General features: G+C 42.6%; 1 protein-coding gene and 1 long non-coding RNA gene across 3 annotated transcripts in view; both read left to right on the top strand.

Annotated features, from left to right (window-relative positions):
• The first annotated feature begins 3,079 nt into the window (after positions 1-3,079).
• On the top strand, positions 3,080-4,987 carry LOC124950365. Its single transcript, XR_007101339.1, has 2 exons — positions 3,080-3,975; positions 4,147-4,987. It is a non-coding gene; the product is annotated as an uncharacterized LOC124950365 (long non-coding RNA).
• Positions 4,988-5,124: 137 nt separating this feature from the next.
• LOC124950780 (transcription factor Ken-like) overlaps positions 5,125-8,952 on the top strand; it is a 30,856-nt gene continuing 27,028 nt past the window's right edge. For both annotated transcript variants that reach the window (XM_047498055.1, XM_047498053.1), the window contains exon 1: positions 5,125-8,030. The gene's annotated coding sequence lies outside the window, so the exon portion shown is untranslated. The remainder of the gene's footprint in view (positions 8,031-8,952) is intronic.

Here is an 8,952-nt window from a genome sequence, read left to right as displayed (position 1 = left end):
TGTAAGATTTAAATTTAATTCATTTTCTTAATTACTTGCATATATTATTATTATACAATATCGATTTATTATGTTTTACAGCAGATTCGTATTCATCAAAGGTACGTCGACTTAAGATGAATTTTTATCGTACATATCTACATAGAAATAAAAATATTCATATATTAATGATATCTCATTAACGAAAACATAAAACTATTAATATATATTTATTATTTCTTATTTATGAAAGAATGGGTAACAGATCTGCGGAAGCAGTTTATGAAGAATTTTGTTCACTTTGATGAAAATGATCTCTTTTAAGTCGTTTCTGCGCATATACATAAGTATACTAAAACGCGATCGAGTTACGCCGTCGTTGCGAGCTCATGTTTTTGAAAGAAAGCATGCGCGATATAGAGAGAGACAGAGAAAGAGACAGAGAGAGAGACAGAGACAGAGAGAGAGAGAGAGAGAGAGAGAGAGAGAGAGAGAAGAAGAAGGAGAAGGAGGAGAAAAGGATGTGAGAACGAACGGTGTAACTTAGTCGAGAGTAGTAGAAGAAAAAGAAAAAGAAAAAGAAGAAGAAGAAGAGAGAGGAAAAAGGAAGAAAGGAAGAAACGAAACATTTCGTCTTGCGGTTTGCGAGCGAACGAAGAACCTCGCGATAGCGTGCGCGGGAGAAAAAGACGACGATGGGATCAGCCACGAGTTCTAACAGACGGAAAACGAGAAGAAAGGAAGAGAGAGAGAGAGAGAGAGAGAGAGGGAGGGAGGGAGGTGGGAGGGTGGGAGGGAGAGGAAGAGAGAGAGAGAGAGAGAGAGAGAGAGGGAAAGGGTGAGAGAGGGAGAGGGAGAAAGAGGGAAAGGGAAGAGAGAGGAAGTCGTAGAGGAATGGTGGATGAGAGAAAAAGAAGACGAAGGGAGACGCGGACGGTCGTGGAAAAAGAAATAAAGATAGAAAAAGAGAGATAGAGAAGGAGAAAGAAAGAGTGAGAGAGAGAGAGAGAGAGACTGTGAGAGTGAAAAAGAGAGAGAGAGAGAGAGAGTGAGAGAAAATTTATTTTCATAATTCAGACTCACAGAAAAGAGTATAAAATTAGATTAATACGGAAGATAACAAAAAAAGAAAGAGAAAGATAGAGAAAAATGGATGAAATACTAAGAGTAAGTTAGAAAGGATTGATAGATGATTAAAGAGATGAAGGAAGGAGGACGGAAGTCGAATGAGAAATAATAATAATAATAATAATAATAATAATAATAATAATAATAATAATAATAATAATAATAATAATAGAAGAGAGAAAGAGAGTAAGAAATATCTCAAATTATGAATCAACGGCTCGCAAAAAATAATATGAAACTATATTAATATAAACAGAAATTGTTTAATGGTGATAAATTGTGAATGATCTTTTGGATAGGGATAAACAAAAAAAAAAAAAAATAATAAAAAGTTGAAGAAGTAAGAGAAAGAAAACAAGTAAAAGAGGTGTTGAGAGGAAGTCGCAGAGAAACCATAGACAAGAGGAACAGAAGATAGAGGGAGGCAAGCGGAAATGGAAGGAGAAACGAAGATAGAAAAAGAAGAAAGAATGAGAGAACATAAATGTTTATTGCTACTAGTTCCTTCCATCGTATCGCTAAGAACTGTTAGAAGAATTTAACATAAGGAAGGATTTAAAATCGTTTTTATAGATTTTCGACGTATTAACAGTAAATATTCTACTAGAAAGAAAGCAAAAAGATGTGATAAATAAAAAATTGAAAAGGAGGTATAAAAAATGAAAATGCTAAAAAATATATGAAAAAAAAAAATGTATAATAGAAATATACATTATTAAAAATTACATAAAATATATAAAAATAAATATCAATTTTTTCTTTCTTTCTTTCTCTTATCAAATTTAACATGAAATTGAATCTATCAGATGGAGATGGAAATGAAAAGAGATAGATAGAAAGAGAGAGAGAGAGAGAGAGAGAGAGAGAGAGAGAGAGAGAGAGAGAGCCGAGGAAGAGTTCCCGAATAGATTCTTACATATTACGTGGAGAGTAGTCGTAGCCAAGCATATTACACTATTGCCGAGACAAAGAGAGCCTCTATTCGAGCACGTCCGTCCGACGAAGAGGAGGGTTAACACGCACGCGGAGGAGCGCGCGTCCTCCGTATCTTTCCTCGTGGCGTGGCGCGAAGAGAGCGAGTTATAGCTGGGTAACTAGCAAATGAGAGAAAGAGAAAGAAAAAAAGGAAGAGAGGGAAAGAGAAAGAGATAGAACGCACGCGCTCCGTTATCGGGCCGTGCATGTGCACGAAAAACGCGGCCTCCGCGGGTACGCGAGCGTAGCTGCAGTACATACATTTACGTACGTGCGCGTATACACACACGCACATACACACACACACACACACACACATACGCACACACATACACGCACATACATCCTAGCAGACGAACGAACATACAATCGAAAGCGCGCGTGTACCGGCTTACATAGTAAGGCCTAGGCAAGAGAGCTATTTGTAATGTAATAGTGAGAGCAGCGGCACCAGCAGCAACACATGGTGGGGAAAGGGAGAGTATAGAGAGGAAGGTGGTGGTAGGTGGTGAACTAGTATGGTGGGGAGTAATAGAAAAGAGAGGGAATGAGAGAGCTCGAGCGCGCGCGCGCGCGCGCGCTCGCGCTCAAACTCGCGAGAAAGAGAATGAGATGGCACTCGACGAAGAACCAATACTATGGTTCCCTTTACAAACGAACTCACGAGGCTCGCGAGGCCTCTCTAGCGTGTCGAGTATTCCGTCGGGAGTTCTCTCAAGAGAGAGACGCGCATTTCGGACCCTCAACCCTTTCTGGGTTCAGTCTTTAAGCTCGAACGGGGCCCACCTGGCCTCTCTTCTCTTTCACCACCATCTCACCGAACGGCGAGATCGGAGACGTATAAACACACACTCATAAGGACATATACATTTGCACTTGAACGCGCAATACACGTAGGAGCTCTTATTATACAGTGAAGAGAATACAGAGACAGGGCTACGAGTACCTACACAACACGGATAGTTCATTCTCGTTGGATAAGCGTCGTGTGCCGTTACCACCACCACCATCATCAACAGCGCCGGCAACAGAAGCAGCACCTCCACCACCACCAACTCCACCACCACCACCACCGCCGCTACTACTACCACCACCAGCAAGAACAGTGCTAGGAGCAGTGGCAGAGCGGGCACCACCTCCTGTCGAGCGCTGTACACGGTTTCTCTCTCTCTCTCTCTCTCTCTCTCTCTTTCTTCTCTCTCTCTCTCTCTTTCTCTCTCTCTCTTTCTCTCTCTCTCTCTCTACCTCTCTCTCTTTCTCGACGCTTACCTAGGAGCCGAGCGGACAGAGAAAGAGGGAGGGAGAAAGAGAGAGGTGCCATGCTCTGTTGGTAGAGGGAGAGAGAGAGAGCACGAGAAAGAGAAAGAGAGAGAGAGAGAGAGAGAGAGAGAGAGATGTAGAGAGCACAAGAGAGGGTCTCGGCTTTGCGCAAAAGTTACGACCGAGCGAGTAGCAGTGAGACACACCGCGGAGACCGGAAGAGATCCTCTCTCCCTGAAGAAGTCCTCCCGGCGAAAAAGAAAGAGAGTGAGTGCGTGCGCGCGCGCGTGTGTCACACGGAAGGAAAGAGAAAGAAAGAGAGAGAGAGAGAGAGAGAGAGAGGGAGTGATCACGCGCGTGAAAACTTCGTCGTCGTCGTCATCATCGTCGTCGTCGTCGTCGTCGTCGTCGTTATCGTCGTCGTCGTCGTCGTCGTCGTGGTCGTCGTCGTCGTCGTCATTGTCGTTGTTATTGTTGTTGTCGTCGTCACTGTCGTCACGCATCCTACGATCATCTTTTCGTGCGTGCTCAAACGCGAGTGTCGTCGTCCTCCTACTATCGTAACTCGCGACAGGTGACTTCGTGTTAGTGAATTATAAAAGAAAAGTGTGTTTTCCTATCTTCGTTCTATGTGTGAGTGTTTACAATACGTGCGATATTTCGTAAGATCGTTCGTTCTTTTCTCTTTTTTTTTTTTTTTTTACGGAAGGAGGGAGCATTGATCTCTTTTTCTCAACAAACGATATATTCTTTTAATTCATCATCATATTCGTCGTCTTCCATACTACGGGAAAATCCTCAAAGCAACTTATCACGTGGATATATATAAACAGATCACGGTGGATCTCTCGTGTCTTCGAATCTTCGAGGGATCTTTTCGGAGCGCGCGAAAGTTGTTTTGGAGTTGATGGGCGCGCGTGGACGGGAGCACGTGTCGAACGATCTTTCGCGACGGACACTCGCGAAGTGAAATCATTATACGAATTTCAATAAAATTTCTTCGGGGATATTTCTATTAAGATAGAATATATTTATTCCATAATATTCCTGTCCACGTCGTATTACATTACAACAGTTTGGAAAATTAAAGTGAAGGCAAGAGAAAGGGAGAAAAGTAAATAACATTGAACGAAACACCGAACAAGTTAGTGGTGGAAGGTAATAAGAAAGGAAATTCAAGAAGAATAATTACAAAGAAAAAGTACGATCGTGGTGGCGAAACAATTTACACGAGAGAGGGAACAGAAAAGCGTCTGAGGATCTTGAAGAAAGATTACAAAGTTATTAGAACGATAAGAACGAAAGTGAGAAGGATAAGAAATCGTAGAAAGATAATCTTTGATAAATTGAAAAAGTTAAAAAAAGAGAAGGGTTGAACGAAGAAGGAGAACGAAAATTTTCATTGAAAAAAAAAAAGTAACGCTTGATATCGAGAAGGTGAGAGGAAGAGAGCCAAGAAAAACGATTAGAAATTTTTCGAAAGAGGGAAGAGGAATTATTCGACGAAGTTGCAAATAAAGAAGGTATAAGAGAGAAAGAAAAAGAGAAAGAGAGAGAGAGAGAGAGAGAGAGCGAGAGAGAGAGAGAAAGAGAGAGAGAGAGAGAGAGCGAGAGAGAGAGAGGGAGAGAGAGAGAGAGAGAGAGACAGGCAGATAGACAGAACGAAAAGGGAAGAAAGAAAACTATTGAAAATAATAAAAAAAAAAAAAAAAGAAGAGCCGAATTGAATTGATCGGAACGAATAAAAGAAAAATAAAATAAATCAAATAAATATACGGACAGAGAGTGCGAGAAAGAGAGAAAAAGAGAGAGAAAGAAAAAGAGATAGAGAGAGAGTGAGAGGGGGAGAGAGAGAGAGAGAGAGAGAGAGAGAAAGAGAGAGAAAGAAAGAAAGAGAGAAGAAACAAAAGTTTAGTAATAATCAAAGAAGTTAGAGGAAGAAGCTCCGTCAAAGTTCGAGAATCAAGAGAACACGGTCGCGTCGTGCACGCTCGGCTGCCGCTTACGTAGAGCGCAACGAGCGGGCCGCGTTGTGTAAGAGCTGAAAGTAAAAGTTGAAACCGCCGAGTTCGGCTGGCGCGCGTGCGGAGTGCCGAGCGCTAAAATCCGATCTCGTGGATCTCTCTCTCTCTCTCTCTCTCTCTCTCTCTTTCTCTCTCTCTCTCTCTCTCACTCTCTTTCTCTCTCTCTTTCTCCTTCTTTCTTTTTCTTTCTCTCTTCCCGAAACGTATCCTTCATCATCGAGAAGATCTTCGCTATCTCTCTTTTTCTTTCTCTCTCACCCTCTCTCTTCTCCTCTCAATCTCACCTATTCTATCTCTCCTTTTCTATCTGTCTTCCTTGCATTTATCTTCCTTTCTTTTTCTCTACCTCTACATCTCTTTCTTACTTATTTGCACTTTCGGATCGTCGATCGAGGTAGAGGGCGGGCGGGTGCGCGCGCGCGCGCGCCTTAGCTCAGAAGATCTTCCGCGTTGTCTCAGGCCTGTTTATAAATATCAAAGAAGTTGCTAAGAGAATATATATATATATATATATATATATATATATATATATATATATAAAAGAAGATAAAGATAAGAAGAGAAAGAAGAAAGAAAGGCAGTCATCGTTTTCCTTGTCAACATTGTCATCGTCGTCATCGTCGTCGTCGTCGTAGTCGTCGTCGTCGTCGTCGTCGTCGTTCTCCTCAGTAGCGTTGCGTAACGATGCTTCTGGCTCGTTGAGTCGTGAAACGCGGCTGGCGATCCGGTTATTAACGACGTTGCGAGCTCGCTCGCGAAACGGAGCGACGAGATCGAGAGAGAAAGAAAAAGACAGAGAGAGAGAGAGAGAGAGAGAGAGAGAAAGAAAGAGAGAGAGAGAGAGAGAGAGAGATCGCGCACGTGAGAGAAAGAGAGAGAGAAAGAGAGAAAGAGAGAAAAAGAAAGAGAAAGAGAGAGAGAGAGAGAGAGAGAGAGAGAGAAGGAGAGAGAAAGAGGGAACGAAGAAGGAAAGGAAAAGCAATGGAAATGCTAGGACCGCTTCGCCGGCTCGATGCCGCTAGCCTTTCGAAATGTGAACGTTCAAGGTCAACGATATATCTTCGGTAACGCTCCTCCTCGTCATCGTTGTCATCCTCGTCTTCGTCGAGAAGATCGTTCCTCGAAGGAGAGTTCTTTCTACTCTTCATCTTCCTCCTCCTCTTCCTCCTCCTTCACCTCCTCCTCCACCTCCTCCACCTTCTACGGTGCTCAGGCATTGCTTTTACTCGCCGTCTTGTGTACGGGCGGCGCACGAGTAGTCGGCCCGCAGAAGCGTTTCGTAAAAGGGATTACAAAACCAGAAGAGAAAGGAGAAGCGAAGAGAAAGAGAGAGAGAGAAAGGGAGAAAGAGAGAGAGAGAGAGAGAGAGAAAGAAAAAGAAAGAGAGAGAGAGAGAGAGAGAGAGAGAGAAAGAGAGAGAACACGTAAAAGAGAGCCGGCGTAGAAGAGACATTTGGCATTTCCGGAGAGGCAAGTTCTCCGGAAGAGACGACAGGCGCGAGACATTGATTCGAAAGGAAGGAAAAGGAAAAAAGAAAAATAAAAGGGAGGGAGAAAGAGAACGAGAAAGCGTGAGAGAGAAAAAAAGAGCAGATAGAAAGAAATAGCAAGGAATAGACTACTAGTATAGTACGAAACGTATCCGCGTGTATATGTATCACTGATAACCCATAATAAAAGCTCGAAGCCCATTCGTTCATTCGTTCGTTCAGCGCGCGCGCGCGCGCGTGCGCACGCGCACGCGGAGACACGCGGCCGCGACGCGGAATTAAAAGTGCACTTAAAAAGGTTAGCGGGATAAAAAAGGCGCGCGCGCGAAAGGATAAGAGAAAGGAATAGGAGCCACCTCCGAGTCCTTGAGAGTACACAACGGGTAAAAGTGCCGGCAGCGTAGCACCGGAGCGGCAGCCGGTTGACCCTGGACGCTCGAGTCCGCCGTGCTAGTCCCCGTTCAAAAAAAGGAAAAAGCTTCTCCTCCTCAACGAAGACGTTTGCGACGAATCCTCGAGCCGATCGAGCTAACCCGATCGTTTAAGCGTCCCCGTACGATCGATCTTACTCGTGAGCACCCGGAAGAGCCCACGCTCTCGTGTGTTGCGCGCGCTCCACTAAGAGCTACGAAGCACGTGCTCGCGACCATGAAGAACGGAGGACCGAGAGGAACAGCTGACCGAAGATAACGACCTCCATCCTCGTTCCCCTACATCTTCGTCTTCGTCTTCGTCTTCTTTTTCTTCATCTTCTACCGTTGCTGATGCCGTTGCTGATACTTTCTCATTCTATCTTCGAATAAGCCGAGGAACCATAGGGATAAATGTGCCCAGTGAGAAACGTCCGATTTCTATCGAGTGTACAAAAGTGACGCGTGTGCCGATTCAATTCCACGTAAACCGAGTTATTATTCAAGTGGTCTCTGTGCGCCCATCAGTATACACCGGTGTGTTTCAATGTTTCACATCACGTGCCAGCGAGATCGCCGTCACCGTTGTCGTCGTCGTCGTTATTACGAAGCACCGAGGATGCCTCGAGACTCCTCGAGAGAATCCTGAGGGACGTGCATTTTCGATTCAACCGACGTTAACTCGGATATTTAGCATCATTGGTAGCGATCGATCTTTGGATCGATCGATCCCCGGCAGCATCGTGGAGGAATTAAATTGTGAGGTGAGACGATATAGATTAAGTATTTATGATATAGTTTAATTTTTTTTCCTCCTTTTCCTTTTTCACTTTTACTCTTTATAAGTCCCTTTAAATGTCGTTGAACACGTGCAAATAATTGTTTTGATTCTTTTCATCGATGAACGATATATTATCGATTAGTGATATCGATATTCTAAGAAAATAAATCGATAGACATTTTTCAAAGGAAAATCAAAACGCATAACGAACGATTCTCTAACCAAATTGTTGCAATATGTTAAATTTTTGGCAAACACGTGTGTTGCCATCGATTTGGCACAAGCACGCTCGTTTAATGCTAGAGCCAAAATAAATTTGACATGCCTGATCTACCTAATTCATTTTGCCAGACACAATAGATCGTGCGTTAAATTAAAATTATTAAGTACGGAAATGGTTCCAATTCGATAGCAATGACGCGAGGAAATGATTCGAATGACACCATTTCATATACCTGTATTTACTTCATTTGTAATAGAAAAACATTATGTGTAAAATATATATATATATATATATATATATATATATATATATACATAGGGAGATATGCAAGACCTTTTCTTTAGAAAACACGCGTATGTAATCGTGACTAAATTTTCAAATCTGGTCATCCTAGTTTTAACTTGTTTCGCAACGTCATCCACACCAAATACGGCGATCGATCTCTTCGCGTCGAAGGATCTTTACCATTATCTTTTCTCTTTTTTTCTTTCTTTTTTTTCTTTTGCTTTTTTATTTCCTTTAATATTTTCATCCCGATCGAATCCGACCTTTTGGTATCTATAATATTCTTTGCACGACATAATATCGCGTTAAACTTACCATTTTATAACTCGTTAAACGAATCACATTACCAATTAATACTCGACGATCGATACGTTAAATTTTTCATTACGACCCGTTA

The sequence above is a fragment of the Vespa velutina genome, chromosome 7 (genome assembly GCF_912470025.1).
Source record: "Vespa velutina chromosome 7, iVesVel2.1, whole genome shotgun sequence".
Classification (NCBI taxonomy): domain Eukaryota; kingdom Metazoa; phylum Arthropoda; class Insecta; order Hymenoptera; family Vespidae; genus Vespa; species Vespa velutina.
The sequence above is the reverse complement of the archived record's forward strand: the minus strand, read 5'-3'. Positions and strand labels throughout refer to the sequence as shown.